Consider the following 19,490-nt stretch of genomic DNA (forward strand, 5'->3'; position numbering starts at 1 on the left):
GTTGTCCAGTTAATTTATTTCTATATTTTTAGTAGAGACGGGGTCTCGCTCTTGCTCAGTCTGGTCTCGAAGTCCTGACCTCGAGCAATCCTCCCACCTTGGCCTCCCAGATTGCTGGGATTACAGGCGTGAGCCACTGTGCCCAGCCTATATTTTGTTTTACACTGAATTCATTTCTCTAAAATGTTATGGCTCCTGTTTCAAAATTTCAGCGTGAATATTCTTTGGTTTTAATATTCTTTGGTTTTAATTCTCTCTTACTCATGCTACAATTAATACATGATTTTTTTCTAAGCTTAATGAAGTATTTTTGTTTGGCCTGTTCTGACATTATAAGAATTATTTTTATTAAATTGAATGTATTGACAGTACAATTTTGTATACCAAATATTTGTATACAAATAGTCCCAGATACAAAGTCATCATTTTCACCTTTGTGATTTTGAAATTTCTGTAACGTTCAACATTAGACGGTTATTTAAAATATTCATCTCTGGTTCTTTGTCAGAGATGCTTTCATGTATTCACCTGTTTACATTTAGAAATATGTAAAATGCTACTGAGAAGATATGGAAGTGATGGCCTAGAAAATTTAAACTTAATTAAAGACTGTGAAAGTGTCAGTGAGTGTAAGCAGCAGAACGGATGTTATAATGGACTTAACTAATGTTCACCAACTACCCACACCAAAATATTCTAATGTAATAAATGTTTGAAAGTCTTGGAAAAATTGTCAAATCTACATAGACATAAATTGAGGTATACTGTAGAGAAATTTTGTAGAGAAAGTGGGGAAGCCTTTAAACAATGTTCACGTGTTACTGAATTTAAGAAAATTCATACTGGAGAGAAACCTCACAAATGTGAAGAATGTGGTCAAGCTTTTAAGTGGTGGTCACGCCTTACTACACATCAGACAATTCATAATGCGGAGAAACCCTATAAATGTGAAGAATGTGGCAAAGCTTTTAACTGTGGTTTGTGCCTTACCAAACATAAGAGAATTCATAAAGGAGGGAAACCCTACAAATGTGAGGTATGTGGCAAAGCTTTTTACTATTGTTCATACCTTAGTAAACATAAGAGAATTCATATAGGAGAGAAACCCTAGAAATGTGAGGAATGTGGCAAAGCCTTTAACCAATGCACATACCTTTGTATACATAAAAGAATTCATACTGGAGAGAAACCCTACAAATGTGAAGCATGTGGCCAAGGTTTTAACTCTTGTTCATACTTTGCTAAACATAAGAGAATTCTTACAGAAAAGAAACCCTACAAATATGAAGAGTGTGGCAAAGCCTTTAAGTGGTGCTCAGTCCTTACTTCACTTAAGAGAATTCATACTGGAGAGAAACCCCACAAATAGGAAGCATGTGGGAAAGATTTTATCTCATGGTCAGACCTTACTAAACATAAGAGAATTAATACTGGAGAGAAATCCTATGAATATGAACAATGTGGCAGAGTCTTTAACCAGTACTCAAACCTCTATAAACATAAGAGAATTCATATAAGAGAAATCTTACAAATGTGAAGAATTTGGGAAAACCTCTACCTAATGCCCTTACCTCACTACATATGAGAGAATTCATACCTAAGCAAAATTATGCAATCATAAAGGTTGTGGGAAAGCCTTTAGTAACTTGTCACATATTACTCTACATCGGAGAGTCATACTGGGTAACACTGATATAAATATACCAACTATATAACACCTTTCAGAAAACAAAAGTCTCAGAGTTCACCAGAGTATTTATTCTGAGAAAAAAAATTGCAACTGTAAAGAGTGGTGCAATACCGTTACTTCTATCACAGAGCTTACTGTGCCCAAGAGAATTTATAGCGGAATAAAACCTTTCATCACTTGCTCAAACTTAATTTAGAGAACTTGGGTTGGAGAGAATTCCACGAGTCTAATAAATGCAGAAAAACATTTGTTCAAAAACACACATTAGAAACAGCAGAATTTATACTAAAAGATAGTTTAGTGATGCCACGATTAAAAAATATTTAGTCAAAAATCAAATCTAGATACACAGCAGAGGAATAACAATAGAAAGCACTTAAGGCACTAATACTTTCAGATGTTACTCTAAAGTAGAATGTGATTATAGAGGACAACCCAAAATTAAAATAGTTAATTTATGTATATTTATGTCTAAAAGGAGCAGGGGATTAACTTTATAGTGAATTATAATTACATTCAAAGTACACTTTTTGCATTAAGATTTTAGATTATTTAGGAGACTGAATGCTGTACCTTCATTCTGAGTGTTTCTGAGAAAGTGTGTGGTGAATTGTGGCTGAAGTAAAACTATGGAAGGTCCTTCTAAATTAGGGGGCATCATTCATATATTCGGGAGTATGAAGGACACTGAAATGCAAGATGCCTGAAGAAAATCTAACTGGAGAGATTTTTTTTGTTACTGACTTATAGGAGTGTTGTAAGTAATGTCAGATAGGTGTTCTGGGTAATATTCCTGTGTTATAGTTAGGAACAATTTGAATTTTAGAAGTGAAATGTTTTTCCAATTGAATATTAAGGTAGTAAATGTAGACTTTGAAATGCTTTTTTAAAGAGTATGTGTGAACTGAATTGATTTTAATAAAACAAAATCATGTTTGTGTTTTGGGTTGTGCATATAAGGAATCGTCATCCTGCCCCTAATCTTAACCTATCCCACCCTATTCAGAGTTGTATGTGATAGATGGTTAACGATTCCTATAGGCTAACATAATGGAACATCTTTAGTGAATTATTCCAATAGGGAGTTATTCCAATAGGCTTTAAACTTAAAAGAATTTGAAGAATATTATTTCCATATATTATGTTTTTATTCTTTATGTAGATAAAGTGTCATGATGGTGGCTGTAATGAAGATTATGTAGGACTGTATTCAAAATCCATACATTTTTGAATGAATGACTATATGATTTTATCCTACATTTTTATTTGAACATGTGACCCTTCTGGCCTGCAGAATGAATACATATTTTATTTTTATTTACGTGGAATCAAATATAAAAGTATATGACTATAAAGATAAACTTTAGTTGTAAAAGGATTATGGAGAAAGTAGTTGTGTTTATGTGAGTGTGTACCTGTTTTGAGAAGAGAAGAAATACATTGGAACAAAACAGGTAATTTGAAAATTATTGATAATTTATTGCCAAAGCAGAAATCCCAAAGATTCTGTCAGTAATTATATTCTCTATTCTTTGTGTTGAATTCATTTCTCTAAAATCATGGCTCCTGGTTCAAAATATCCTCCTGAAAATCCTGTGTTTTTAATTGTCGCTTACTTATGCTGGACCTAATATGTAATTTTCACGTTCCAAAGTTCATAAAGTATTCTTTATTTGACCTGCTCAGAGATTAGAAGAATTATTTTTATGAAATTTAATAGTGCTTACAAAATAGTTTGAAGATATAAGTAATTCCACAGTGAGTGTATTAAATTAAGTTGTATTCATTTGTACACTCCATTTTTTCTTCTTAATTAGAGAATCTTATTTGAGCTCATTTTCCTTTAGTTGTTATTTCTTTCACTTTTTAAAATTCACGTAACTACGTTGGTTGACTTTATTGGGCCAATTTGTTTGGGTAAAACTGGGGAGGTTATTTTGACATTTATAGTAAGTAGAGAAACACAAGATAGCACTAGGTGTTCAATAGATGTTCCATAAATAGCAGTAAGTGTTCTTGGTGGAGTGAGTTTGTGGTTCCATGTAAGACATAGACAATAGCCACATGTAGAAATTTCACTGAATCTTCATGGGCAATGAAGACATCTCTTCCCAGGCTACACAGTTGATTCTATCTGAATTTAGAAATAGGAATTCTGCTTCTTTCATTCCTAATTATTTCCAGTTTTTTGGTGTCTATTTATGTTCATCTCCAGCTACCCATGCACCTCAACCCTTCTGTTCTTCTCCTGTGTTATGGCTAACAGATTTCTTACAGTTCTCCCCCACCCCATGTCATTTCCCACAGTACATTTTAGATTTGGTGAGAATTTTGGATTATTTTTAATGTGAGAAATTGCTTTCTTTCTGGAGAGTTTGAAATAATTTATAGGGTATAAATGAAACATTATGATTACCTCATTGAGATAGGAAGGATGCAGTGTCCATGGACCAGACAGAAAGTTAAATCAGGCAGTTAGCATTATTTGTCATTGTTTCTTAAAGGAAAATATTATTTGACCCCAATCCAAAGTGTGGTAAGTATTAAGTTAGTTGGAATAGTTACAGCTTCAATATCAGTAGATTATAACATGTTGTAAATGGTATGTGCAGAAACACATCAGAACTTGGAAATTTCCTAAGATTAAACATCTTGGAAATCTTCAGACAATTAATGGTAAGTGATAAATTTTAAATTTAGTTTTTTTTAATGAAATACGTATTGTACAACTTATGGTTCTATGCAAAATCTTCTATTTTTGGGTGTGTATACTTAGAATGGTATCTCTGGATTTAAAAATTTGGTATGATTTTTCTTTTACCGATTGATACTGCAATCTTGGGGAATTTCTCATTTTTTCTTTCTTTATTTTAATTTGAGCAGTTCACAGTCCACTGTTTTCATTCTTAGTCACCTAACTATAGATAAGTCCTTGTTCATTCTCTCTAGAAAAATCTGAAAGGTATTAGCAGGTCTGGGTTTGAAACATTCCTTCAGTGATTTTGGATGCAGTCTTGTTTTTTATATTCACAGACTGGCCAGAGATGGAACTGTTAGCACCACCTGCCACTTTTGTGTTTTCCATACCATCACCATTAGGAAATTCAGGTGACTCACAGTTAAAGTAAAAGTCATAACGTACATTGGCGCCTTCCATGTTGTGTGTAGGGTCCTATACATGCTGGTAAATATCAGAGTTCCTATACTTGTAACTAAAAAGTACAATGACGAAAATATCACAAAATCTACATATTTTTGATGCAGATTAGCTATGCTTATGATAGTCACAGATACAGTATTTGGAATACTGCTGTCCTACCATGATATTTTTAAAATTAATTCATTTCAAATTGACAAATGAAATTGTATTTATCACATAAAACATTATTAAGAATATGTACATTGTCAAATACTTAATGCTAGCTAAATAGTAAATACATTAACTCATAGTTATTTGTGGTGAGAACAATTAACATCAATTGTCTTAGCATTTTTCAAAGATGATATGTCATTAACTTTAGTCACCAGGCTGTACAATAGATCTCATGAACTTATTTGTCTTATCTAACTGTATATTGTATCCTTTGACAGACATCTCCCCAAATGCCCCTCCCTCCTGAGAACCTCAGCCTCTAGTGATATCATTCTACTTTCTAATTCAATGAGATAAGCTGATGTAGATTCCACAGTAGAGTGAGATCATCAGGTGTTTATATTTCTGTATGTGGCTCTTTTCAGTTAATATGATGTCCTGCAGTTTCATCCATGTGATAGAAAATGACAGAATTTTTATTTTTATGGCTAAACAGTATTCAATTCTGTTTATAGACCATATTTCCTTTATCCATTAATTTAATGATGGACACTAGGGTTGATTCCATATCTTGGTTATTGTGAATAGGGCTACAATAAACATGGGAGTGCAGATGTTTCTTCAATATGCTGGTTTCATTTGTCGGACTAATAATAGTGTGACTACTGCATTATATGACAGTTTTAATTTTTTGAATAATCTCCATACCATTTTACATAATGCCTTTACTGCTTTACAGTCACGTCAACAGCATGCAAGTGTTCCCTTTTCTGTCCATCTTTTCCAACACTTACTGTCTTCTGTATTACTAATACTAGTCATTCTAACAGGAGTGAGTTGATAGTGTGCTTTAGATTTGTCTTTCTCTGATGATCATTGATGTGGGGCAATTTTTAAAAATATTTTTTGGCCATTTGTATATCTCCTGTCATTTAAGAAATGTCTATTTAGATCTTTTGCACATTTTCTTAGATAGTTACTGTAGTTTTATTTTATAGTTGTGTTTCTCATATTTTGGATATTAATCCCTTATTAGGTGTATAATTTGCAAATATTTTCTCCTGTGTATATGTTGTCTTATCATTCTGTTGATTTCATCTCACGTTGTGTAGAAATGTTTTAGTTTGAAGTAATCTAATTTGTCTATATTTACTTTTGTTGCCTGGGATTTTGAGATTAAATGCAAAAAATTTTTGTCCAGACCAATGTTATGAACTTATCGTCCTATGTTTTCTTACAGCAGTTTCAGAGTTTCAGGTCTGACATTTAAGTTTTTTTATTTTTTATTATTATTATTATTTTTTGAGACAAAATCTTGCTTTGTTGCCTGGGCTAGAGTGAGTGCCGTGGCGTCAGCCTAGCTCACAGCAACCTCAAACTCCTGGGCTTAAGCGATCCCACTGCCTCAGCCTCCCGGGTAGCTGGGACTACAGGCATGTGCCACCATGCATGGCTAATTTTTTCTATATATATTTTTTAGTTGGCCAGATCATTTCTTTCTATTTTTAGTAGAGATGGGGTCTCTACCTTGCTCAGGCTGGTCTTGAACTCCTGACCTTTAGTGATCCACCCGCCTCGGCCTCCCAGAGTGCTAGGATTACAGGTGTGAGCCACCGCGCCTGGCCTAAGTTTTTAATGCATTTTGAGCTACTTTTTATATATGCTGTGAGATAGGGGTCTTGTGTCATTGTTCTGCATGTGGATATCCAGTTTTTCTGATATCATTTTCAAGAAACTATTCATTCCCCATTGTGTTTTCTTGTCACCTTCGTCTAAAATCCGCTAGTGTTAAATGCTCAGATTTATTTCTGGACTCCCTATTCTCCATTGGCCTATGTGTTTGGTTTTGTTGTTGTTTTGCCAATTCCATACTGCCTGGGTTACTATAGCTTTATAGCATATTTCAAAGTGAAGTAGTGTGATGACTTAAGCTTTGTTGTTTTTGCTATATTTCTTATACTATTCAGATTCTTTTGTAGTAATATAGAAATTTTAAAATTTTTTTGTGTTTTCTGGCCGGGCACGGTGGCTCACGCCTGTAATCCTAGCACTCTGGGAGGCCAAGGCAGGAGGATCGCTCTAGGTCAGTAGTTCGAGACCAGTCTGAGCAAGAACCCATCTCTACTAAAAATAGAAAGAAATGATCTGGACCGCTAAAAAATATATATATACAAAATTAGCCGGGCATGGTGGCACATGCCTGTAGTCCCAGCTACTCTGGAGGCTGAGGCAGTAGGATTGCTTGAGCCCAGGAGTTTGAGGTTGCTGTGAGCTAGGCTGACACCACGGCACTTTAGTCCAGGCAACAGAGCAAGACTCTGTCTCAAAAAAAAAAAAAAAATTGGGGGGGGGTTCAGTGAAGAATATCGCTTCATATTTGATGGAGATTGCATTGAATCTTTAGATTAGTTTGTGTAGTATAGACATTTTAACAATATTCTGCCAATTGATGATGAAGGGATATCTTTTCACTTATTATTGTTTCTTCAATTTCTTTTTCTTTTTCTTTTCTTTTTTTTTTTTTTTTTTTGAGACAGAGTGTCGCTTTGTTGCCCTGGATAGAGTGAGTGCGGTGGCGTCAGCCTAGCTCACAGCAACCTCAAACTCCTGGGCTTAAGCGATCCTACTGCCTCAGCCTCCCGAGTAGCTGGGACTACAGGCATGCACCACCATGCCCAGCTAATTTTTTTTCTATATATATTTTAGTTGGCCAGATAATTTCTTTCTATTTTTAGTAGAGACGGGGTCTTGCTGTTGCTCAGGCTGGTCTCGAACTCCTGACCTTGAGCAATCCACCCGCCTCGGCCTCCCAGAGTGCTAGGATTACAGGTGTGAGCCACCGTGCCCGGCCTTGTTTCTTCAATTTCTTATCTCAATGTTCTTTAGTTTTGAGCATGCGGATGGATGTTTCACTTTTTTGGTTAAAATTATTTCTAAGTTTTTTTTTAGCTATTGTGATTTCTTTTTCAGATAATTCATTTTTAGCATATAATAATTGTAGTCCCTTTTGCATGTTGATTTTGTCCTCTGCAAATTTACTGAATTTGCTCATTAGTTTAAAAGTGTTTATGTAGAGTTTTTTTTAAAGTTTTCTATACACAGATATAGAGTCTGAAAACAGACAGTGTAACTTGTTTGTTTTCATTATGGATGCTTTTTTATTTCCTTTTGTAATTGCTCTGGGTTGGACACCTGGTACTATGTTGAGTAGAAGTAGCAAGAGTAGTTGTCCTTGGCTTGTTCCAGGTCTCAGTGGAAAAGCTGACAATGATTTCCCATTTACTGTGTTGTTAGCTGTGAGTTTGTCATACATGGTGTTTGTTGAATTGAGGTGCATTTATTCTATGTCATTTTTGATGAGAGTTTTTGTCATGGGGAGGATGTTCAATTTTGTCCAGTCGTTTTTCGGCATGTATGAAATGTTCTTGATGGTCCTGGGTTGTGTCACTCTCGTAAAGATTTGTGTGGGTGCACCCACACCTAGAGGAGACCCTGAGGAAATCACAGCCCACCTTCTGTGGACATGACCTTATGATGTCTACAGTGAGCATCTAACTCCCCAAATATAACTGAGGCCCAGGGATTTTTGTCTTTTGTTTATTAAATTATTCCAAAGATTTACACAAGTGACTACGCAAATTAGGTGCTTAATATATGTGTGTTAAACGAACGGACCCCAACCAGAACCTTCCCAGATATGTACATGGGCCTGGGTCCTCTCTTCCAGCAGCCGGGGACCCCCATTCTGTCTGTGTCAAGTACAAACACCAGCTATAAGGAATCTGAAATGTACTTTACAAAAGCAAAAGTAGGTTTGCTTACTTAAGTGTTTTTTCCAAACATAGAGGGACATGGACCACTGAAGCATGAAGCAGTTTTTTCAGCTAAGGGAGAGAGAAAAATAATACAAGTGAACAATGAGAGCAGGCTCAGCAGCCTTTCTGTAGGAACCCATTTGCCATGTCTCATACCATTTAGTCCCTACAAGACTGCTTTGAGGTTTATCTTCTGACCACCCCATTTTTGGAGGAGCAAACTAAGGTTCAGAGGGTTGCAGTGACAACCCCAAGACACATATAGCATGTGGCAAATTCACCACTGTACTTTGGAGGGGACAGGTGTTTACCTGATGAACAGCTGCTCCAGGGTACGCTAGACAAAGAAAACTGGACTGTTTGCTTCAGGGCTGTGTGCTGAGGACACCCCCCCACACACACACACACACACACACTGCCCCTGCATGACTACCCAGCCTGTTTTGCTTACCACGGCGGCTGTGCCTTCTTTCCTGGAAATCCACCCCAGCAGCAGAAACAAATGGGGCAATCAGGTGGCGGATAGGCAGGGCCTGGTGCCCTTAAAAATCGGGTGGCCACAGTGCCATATCAGATTGGACAAGGACTGTTTCAAATTCAGATGTGGTGAACTGTGCAGGCAGGGGCTAGGTACCTGTGTAGGTAAGCACTTACTAACATAGGCAGAGTATTTGGTATCTTTTTCATTTCTTCCTTCCCAGTGTCTGGTCTGTAATCTGATATTTGGCCTTACGTAATAATTTCTTTCTTTCTTTTTTCAGTCTTTTCTTTGTAGAGACAAGGTCTCACTCTGTCATCCAGGCTGGTGTTCAATGGTGAGATCATAGTTCACTGCAGCCTTGAACTCCTGGGCTAAAGCAATCCTCCTGCCTCGCTTTCCCCTTGCTGACTTTTTCCTAGATTCACTGGGTTCCTTGCTGTTTCTCAACACATAGACAGGCCCTTGCTAGTCTGTTTGCCTGGAACACTTAGACACCCACAGGACTTGGTCCCTTGCTTCCTTCAAAGTCTTTGCTCAAATATGTCCCTCATGAGGCCTTCCCTGACCCCATGCCCTGCTTTTTTCTCCTCTATGACACTCACTCATCATTGAATATGTTACATCATTTAGTTATTTCAAAAGTTGCATTACAATATCAGCTGCATAAAGAAGTGATTTGTGTTTATGTGCTCATTGATGTATTCCCAACTATTCTAGGCCTCAGGTGTAGTGGGTGCTTTATAAATATTTGTTGAATAAGTGAATTAATGCAATTCTTCATACACAAATTCCCTTATTTAGATGGAAAGGTCTTACTTTCTGAGAAGAAAGGATAAATCCTTGGTGGCTTAAAAAAGTTCCCTTTGTTTCCCCCTGACCCATCCAGGTTTATTAAGGTATAATTGACAAATAAAACATTGTATGCATTTATGGTGTACAGCGTGATGGTTTGATACATGTATACAGGTGAAATGATTACCACAATTAAGCTAATTAACATTTCCATCACCACATGTACTTGTTTTTTTCTTGGTGCAAACACTTATGATCTACTCTATTAGCAATTGTTAAGTATGTGATACATTATTGTTAACTATGTAATCACTAAGCTGTCTGATAGATCTCTAGAATGTATTCTTCCTGCCTAACTGAAACTTTGTACCCTGGAAACTTTGTATGCAGTGGTGTTGTTTTTGAAGTTCCCTCCTATGGTAAGGTAAAGCTTTTCTGTATGTTAAATATGTGTGGCATAAGTACTGTCCCTCTTTCTCCCCCTTATGTGCACCTCCATCCTTTTTGACATTAAATACACCCCTTGCCACACAGAAGGAATTCAACTGATACAGCCTGAAGTGAGCCAAATCAAGCTGATAGGCTTCATGTCCTTCCCCAGAACAGAGCAAAGTCACTCATTTTAGTGGGTTGCCCTTGTGTCCTTTCTTGCCTGGCAGTCTTTCCTTGCATTTTATTTTATTTTGTTTTATTTCATTTTATTTTTATCTAAAGACTATGGTTATAGGGATAAAAGGAAATGAAAATTGACATTTTTATTTAATAAAATCCTTCCTGCTGTTCATATTCGTCTTCTGGGTTACTTTCAGATTGAATAATTTGAAGGTGCTTCCCTGGAACATGCAGCAGGAATTTGCTCTGCACTCTCAAGTCCCAAAGGGCAGAGTTTCAAAATTTACAGAAACTAGAGCTCAGTAGCAACCAGCCTTTCTCTGTATTCCTAGAGAGAAATAGCCCAGAAGAATGTTATTACCAGTGGTTCCCAGATCCGGTTTCCTGAGGGGCTTAGGCGGTACAGAAGTCTGGGGTTCAGTCTAGGTCTCGCGTGGCCACGTAGGTGCTGCAATCCGAGGGGCCCTTGCTGCAGAGACCTCCCCTGGGCTTTCCTGGCCTCCCGGAGGGACCAGTGATGGGCAACCCCGAGTGTCTCTCTTCACCCTGTGTGCCCACCGAGCCCAAGAGAGCAGCAGCGAGGGCACCGCCCAAGGGCTGTGAGTGCCAAAGGAGGGACGGGGCATTTTCCCGCCTGGTGAGCACTGTGGGGGAATGATGGCAGTACCCTTCAGATTGCATTAGGCAAAGACCGTGCACAGGGCTCTTAGACGGCCATGACTCTATAAAATATATGAGTGTGTGTGTGTGTGTGTGTGTGTGTGTGTGTGTATACATACACATCTTTTTTTGAGACAAGGTCTCCCTCTGTCACCCAGGCTACAGCACAGTGGTGTCATCATAGCTCACTGCAATCACAAACTCCTGGGATCAAGCGATCCTCCTGCCTCAGCCTCCCCAGTAGCTGGTGTGCACACACCCTATGCCTGGCTAATTTTTCTATTTTGTATAGGAATGGGAGTCTTAATCTTGCTCAGGCTGGTCTTGAACTCCTGGCCTCAAGTGATCCTCCTACCTTGGCCTCCCAAAGTGCTAAGATTACAAGTGTGAGCCACTGTGCCCAGCCTATAAAATATTTTTAATGCAACTTACAATTTTCATATTTTGCCTGATCAAAAAGACATCTAAATTAAAGAAATTTTAGAAAAAAACGCTTTTTAAACATAAAGTAGTTGATCATTTAATAAGTCCTTAAGTTAACAATGGGACTCAGTGTTTATGGGATTAACTTTATGAACAGATAAAAATTATTTCAAATTAGCAGGCACATGTATAAAATGATGTTTCAATAGGGCATGATAGATAATCTACTTCTTAGGTACCTAAAACATTCCCTCTACAAGTCTTTTAATATCTTAATAAAAAATAACTAAGAGGACAAATTTCACCTCAGCCTTTTTAAAACTTCCAAATTACTGTGGGTTCTCTTTCTCTTTTTCTCCTTGCTTCTTAGCTTTTATTATTTATGTACACTTATATTTTTATCCCTTCTCCTATTATTAATACATGCTGCAAGACTTTGGAGCCTGTTTCCTATGTCTCTCCCTATTGTTCAGTGCTTACTCCTCTGTGCTGTATACCTCATACTGAATTAGTGAGCAAGGGTGCAACAGTGTAATTTTATCCTGTGACTGGTACTAAAGGCTTTAAAAAAAAAAACTTGTTATCCTTAAAATAGCTTCTTTGTTCTGTTGTCTTATGTAGGGCTGACGTTTGATGGACAGGCTACATACAGAGTGTGGTAAAACCTCTGGTTCTGGGGATTGAGTCCGATTCTGTCACTAGCTGGGTAAACAGGGGAAACTCAATCCCTTTAAGCAGCCACCTTCCAATCCATAAAACTGGGGAAATAATGGCACATGTTTAGATTTTGTGTGGATTAAATATGACAATGCATGTAAAATGCTTAGGACATCATGAGCTTAATAGGTGGGGCTATAAGTTTTTGAAGATTTATGAACTCTCAGAAGATGAGGAGGAAGGGGATCTTTTTGGACCTGGAGGTTGCAGCGAACAATCTTCTCAACTGTGTCAGAGCAAGGTTGTTTGTGTTCCCAGTTGAGAGTCTGTTCTTAAGCATCTTCTGACTTTCTATTGCACATCCCCTTGCCTTCACCATATGCTGTGTTGCATTACAGTTAGTTTATAGCTATCTTTTCTCTTACTAGGACTATAAACTCCTTGATGCTCTAAGCACATCCGTGCTGATCACTGTTGCTCACACATAGTCATACTAAACTCATGAGTTGGATGAATCCATCCAATAATGTGGCCAAGGACTATACCCCTGATCCTCTTAAAATCAAATTCCTTTCATGATTTCAATGTGGAGAAGCAGTATTTACCTTCTAATACATTTGTTTCTGGGATGCATATGACAGAAAAAAAAACAGGCCTTCTGGTGCAGTAGATCCTCATTTCTTCTCTATGACTGACTTAGGCAGATTTGGATTTCTACACATTCATACTGACTCTTACACTGTTATTGCAAATCCAGTGATGAATTTTGAGAACTACGGGAATAGATGAAAACACCACCTTCTGCCCAGTGTAGGACTGTGGAAGCATTCACATGCTCAGCTGGGAAGAGCTAGAGCAGAGAAAGGGCTGTGGTTTCTGGAGGGAAAGAAATGCTGGCCAGAGTGATTAGCTGTTGGGAAATGATTACATGGCTAGTTCTTATCTTCAGGGTGGCTGAAAAATTAGGGGAGGTAACAATTTGGCAATAGCTAAGAGGGGTTTCTAAAGAGTTCTTACCATCTGTGAGAACTTGGGCAGCTGGAAATTTTGGCCTGAGGAGTTTCTGTGATGTGTTTGGGGAGGGAAGTTGGAAGAGGATGAGTTGCTGGGAAGGCCTGCGAGGGAGACTCTTCCACGGGAAGGGTTAGCCAGCTGGGAGGGAATGCCGCAGCTCGACGGGTTAGCCTTCCATCAAGGGGAATGGCAGGGCTGCAGCAGCTGGGAATGCCCAGACCAGGCGATTTTAAAGAGGAACAGAAGCCAAGACTGAGGAGGGAAAGGTGGCACCAGCGTTGCTCAGCCTGCCTTGTGCAGCATCTTTTTTCCACATTGGCAATGAGTCCAGCCTTTCCTCTTTAGGCAAATCTACCTGCCATCCCTCCAAGGGCTCTCCCCGATGTGCTCATTTTTCTCCTGGATCTTCTACATGGAAATTGCCATTTATCTCTTTTGTAATAATTCTGCAGAAGCAGTTGAATTAGTTAAAAATATTAAAATACTTATACATTAGCCTTTGTAGAAGGTGATACCCATATTTAACATAAATATTAGAGATGTAAATAATGTACAGCAATACTTTGTGATAGTGTTCCTGGAAAAGCTTTGTATAAATAGAGTTTTGGTCACTTGAATCACATTTAAATTTTACGATAAGAGTGTTATTTAGTTTTAAAAGTGTACAATATGTGATTAGCACTGTGCTAGGCTAAAGCAAATAGTTCTTTGGAATGCAATGACCATGAGTGCTATTTAGTATGATTTATAGGTTTGAATATTTTTAGCCATTATAATTTTGAAGTATAATGCAATTCATAAAAGTGAATAAAACAAATGTATGGTATAATTAATTACTATAAAGTGAACACCTATGAAATCATCACTCAGATCAAGAAAAGAACACTGGCTGGTCAAAGTTTCTCACTCTTGTAATCTCAGAGCTTTGGGAGGCCAAGACAGGAGGATCGCTTAAGGCCAAGAGTTTGAGACCAGCCTGGGCAGCATAATGGGACCCTGTCTCTACAAAAAAATTTTTTTAAGAATAGCCAGAGTGGTGGCACATAGCCTATAGTCCTAGCTACTTGGGAGGCTGAGGCAAGAGGATCACCTGGTCCTAGGAGTTTCAGGTTACAAGCTATGACCATGACATTGTACACCAGCCTGAGCCACAGAGCAAGATCCTGTCTCAAAAAATAAAATAAATACAATGCAATACAATAAAACACAATAAAAGAAATAGAACATCACCTGAACATCAGAAGCTCCCCATGGCCCCTTTCCTTGCAGAATGCAACAATTATTCTCCCTCTGCCATTTAACACTGCTTAATTTTTTCTATTTCTAAACTTTGTTTTTTCCATTTCTAAGCTATCAACGTAGACAGTTTATATTCTGTGTGTGCCTTCTTTCACTCCTCATTTAGTTGGGAGATTCACTCTTGTTGCTCATTTTCTTCATTGAATAATATATATTCCCAAACTAACTAATCCATTTTGCTGTTGTAGACATTTAGATGGTTTTCAGTTTTGGGTTCCTGTAAAATTGCTGTTGCACATGTCTGTACACACACAGAAATGCATGTATTCACTGACAGAAATGCATGGATACACACATAGAGACGCATGTGTTCATGTATAGAAATGTACAGGTGCACACGGAGAAATGCGTGTGTACACCATATGTCCCAGGTGGCACAGTTACAAGATGCAAACAGATGGGATCCTTGAGTCACCACTTGGAAGGGAGCTGCCTTAGAAAGCCACTTGATCTGCTGTGGATTTGCATGACCAACCAATCGGCTCTTATGTTTTAGACATGGAGATTTTATTCATTACTGCAGCACAGCGTAACCTAATCTGACTAGTAAAAGCAATAGAAACATTTCATTTTCAGAAAATTTTTTTACAATCAAAGTTAATGATTAATTTTCACATCTTAAAATTTCATGATGCCAATGGAAGCTCTTAATGTATTCATCCTAGTTACCAACAAGGTGATGGGAAGTGACAAAGGGACATCTGGAGGCAGGGAAACCAATATGAGCACATCAAACAATGTGCCCTGGGCCCTTACCATGACACTAGCTGATGTTTGTGATTACTGCCAAGGACCCACTGGTAGCCCAGCTGGTGGTTTGGTGACATGATTTTCCCATCTTCTCTAGTGAAAAATGTCAGCTATTTTCCTTGTCTTTTTTTCCCCTAGGATCACACCCTCAGGGGAAAAAAAGGATCAGTTAGGGCTCAGTCAGGAAATCAGAGCAACTCCCAGGCACAGGGATAAGGAAGGAGAGTTTCCATGAGTTCAGGAGTCGCTGGGGAAAGTTCAGAGGGAAGTTCAGAGGGAATCCGTGCCTAATCCCATCCAACTGAAGCCCTTGTGCAGGGTACCAGCTGGAGCTTGGAGAAAAGCCAGTAAGCGACATAGGTGTGGCTGCCAGCCATCCGCCAAAGGGGAGCTTGAGGCACAGGGCGTGGGAGCTGCAGCTTCAGTGGGCCCAGTGACCGAACAAGGGCTGGGGGCTGCTCTGAGCCAGCAGAGCCCGCAGGCAGATGCGGGAGGCAGGTGAGGACATGCTGGCACCTCTGCAGTGTCCATTATAGTGTTTGACAACAGGACCCTCCACTACTTCCCATCTCGTTGGACAACTTTAGCCCAGAACCACACAGAGAAGGGAATTTGCAGAGTAGTGAGGCCATGTTGGCAATGGACACTCCACCTTAGAATCTGCAGTTTAAGAAAAATAATTTTCTAACTGATGACCTCTTATAGGATATTAGAAAACTGGAGCACCGCTGAAGTAAAGAAACAAGAGTAATGTGTCCAAGACAGAGGGTTATAGCTTAAAGAATGAACACACATGGGTATATGAAAGATCCAGAAACCATGCTCTTCTGATTTGATTCTCTGCTGTTACTCAGTTATGGAAGATGGATAAATAGTAAAAAGTTATAAATAGTAGGAAAAACAGCTTTATATTGAATTTGGTGATGGAAATGACACCCTGGTGAGGAATATATCAAGCAATTAATCATGTATTTTAACACATTTCTTAAATATGTCAAAAGATACAAAAGTGGCCAGGCGTGGTGGCTCAAGCCTATAATCCTAGCATTCTGGGAGGCCGAGGTGGGAGGACAGCTTAAGGTCAGGAGTTTGAGACCAGACTGAGCAAGAGTGAGACCTGGTCTCTACTAAAAATAGAAATTAGCTGGACAACTAAAAATATACAGAAAAAATTAGCGGGACATGGTGGTGCATGCCTGCAGGCCCACCTGCTTGGGAGGCTAAGGCTGAAGGATTCCTTGAGCCCAGGAGTGAGCCCAGGAGCCCAGGTTACTGTGAGCTGGGTTAATGCCACGGCACTGTAGCCTGGGCAACAGAGCAAGACTCTGTCTCAAAAAAAAAAAAAAAAATTAGGTGCAAAAATAAATATTTATTTCAGTGAGAAATGCATCACAAGTTATAAATTTTAAAATTAGGCTAATGACATAAACTTCAACAAAATCCATAAGAAAAATGTTTTAATGAACTGTTTGAAACACCTCTGTAATACTATTTTTGCCTCCATTTTTCTGTTGTATACCCTTTTATCACTTCTTCAGTTTTATAACATATTTTCTGTAGGAAGAGTAGAAAGATATTTCGTACACAGGTGAACTTTCTCTTTGTGGTGCTATGACAGGTTTATGTCCTTACAAACAGGAAGAATTCAGATCAATTCTATTTCATGTGAGCCCCTCCAAAAATGTATGGTGCATTTATAATTGCATCTGCTGCACTTAGAGTACAGGCATATTCCTTGCAGGAGAGAATTTCCCTTTTAAACAGATTTAGTTGAGAAAGCCAAGCCTTCTCTAACAATGCTATGTGTTTTATGATGAAAAGAATTGTCACAGACTAGCTTCCGGCTCTGTTCCTCTAAAACTCTGCTAGTCCTTTGCTATTGGAACCGTCCCATGGCTGGGGAGGGTAGGGCAGTTCAGGTAGACGCCAGTGCGGCTCTCAGAGAGGGCAGCAGGTGTGTCACTGGGAGCCATTCCTGTATCTGGATGGCTAGCAATGACACAGCTGCACAGAACTGTAAACCACATAGACGGAGCCCAGCAAGGCCAGGGAGAGGGCGAGGCGAGCCAGGCACCTGCAGCTCAAAACTTAAGGGAGCTCAGATTCACGCAGTGCAACATTCATCCTGAGAGCAAGAGTGCCCTGAAAATTTGCACCCTGGACACTTCCCTTACCTCACCCTCATCCTGGCTCTATATCGTATTAACCCAAACAAAATGTCTCCCCAAATTCATTTTCCTTGGCTTCATCCCCGAAATGGATGTGTTTACTCGAAAGCTCCTCCATGTGAGGGTAGAGTTACCCTCTAAAAAGGCACTGTGCACTTAACTTGTGGTGCTTAAAATATATCTGTTTGCAAAATTTACAGAAATATATTACCATGTACTCACATTGCTGGGTCTCCCAGGGCATTGGAAGATGCTTTCTGTAAGTCAGGGGCCCTGGATTCAAGCTTCTAGCTTCTTGATAAATCCATCTCTGCATTCCAGCTACAGAAGTACTTCCAAGTCTGACTTTACCACAACGGCTCATTTTTGCCTTCAAGATCTTGGTTAGAAGCTCAGGCTGTGGAGCTAGACTCCTTGGGTTTAGATCCTGGCACTCCCACTTACTAGCTTATGGAATCCGAATACATTACTTCATATCTCAGTGCCTCAGGTGTTCTCATCTGTAAAATGGGTATAAGGAATGCTATGATTAAAGGAATTAGTTCATGCAGAGGGCTTACAGCAGTGTCTGGCACATTATAAAAGCTCAATATTTATTACCTATTGTTATTTTTACTGCTACTAGTAATAGTATTGCATCCGTATTAATAGTATGTGGCTTTCCTCACACCACAGTGTAAATCCCCAGCAGTCTTTGTATTCTGTCTAGGCCTAGAAAAGACATCTCATTTTTTGAATGGACTGTTGGCTACCTGTAGGAGGAAGGCAGAGAGAGAAAGGAGTCAAAGATAAACGGAATATTTTTTTCAGGTAATATTAATGTCTCCATATTACATTTAAGTAAATGAAGGAATGGGGGCCATAAGGAAATCTGCTGGGCCATCCACACATAGAGGTGTATGGTATCCCAAAAGGAAAAGTCCAATGAGCATTAACAATGGGGCTGGCACGCTTTTGCTTTAATATGAAAAAAAAAAAAAAAAAAAAATCACACGACCAGCAGTAGACTTAAAAAAAAAAAAAAGTTGTTAATTCAGTCTCATTTACAGGACGTGCCGCCAGGACACTTCACTGTCCCCCTTGGGTGGAGCGCCGTGGCGGGCGGGCGGCCGCACCGAGGGGAAAGGAAGCAGCTCGGGTTTCCCGGCTCCATGGGCGCCAGAGAGCGCAACCGCGCGGCCAGTCGAGCTGTGGTCGCCGTCTCCGGAGCTGGGGAGGAAGCCGGCCAGAACGTGCGTTCCAGGTCCCCTGGAGCCCTTGTCCGCAGCCCCGCCTGCCCGGCCGCGCCGCCTCGGGAGCGGGTGCAAGGCCGAGGCGCGCTCACCGGTGGCGCTTGGCCTCGCTGCGGGCCGATCCGCCCGGCCGGACCCGCCTCTTTCCCCTCCCCGCCCGCCCGCCCCCCCACACGTTGTGTCGCTGGGAAGCCGGGCGGAGACAGAGCGCTCGCGCCGCGGTCCTCCAGTCGCGCGGGGCAGAGCCGGCTGGCGCCGCTGCAACGCGGAGGCGCGACCCTCCCCGGCCACCTTTGTCTGCAAGGCGTGCGGCCTGGAACGGCGGCCTACGGGGGCGGGGGACGCGCCCGCGGCGATCGGTGACAGCTCCTCCCCCCCGCAGCCCTCGGTGGCGGAGGGGCGGTCGGGCAGGGCCCCGCTCACTCGCTCCTGCACGTGGGCGCGCGCGGACCGATGCCCCCGCAGCAGGGGAACCCCGCGTTCCCAGGCCGCTGCGAGGCGCCTCCCGTGCCGCCGCGCCAGGAGCGCGGGGGACGCGGGGGGGGGGGCGGGACCGGGGACCCGGGGGGCAGGGGGCGCGCGGG

The sequence above is a fragment of the Lemur catta genome, chromosome Y (assembly GCF_020740605.2).
Source record: "Lemur catta isolate mLemCat1 chromosome Y, mLemCat1.pri, whole genome shotgun sequence".
Taxonomy (NCBI): domain Eukaryota; kingdom Metazoa; phylum Chordata; class Mammalia; order Primates; family Lemuridae; genus Lemur; species Lemur catta.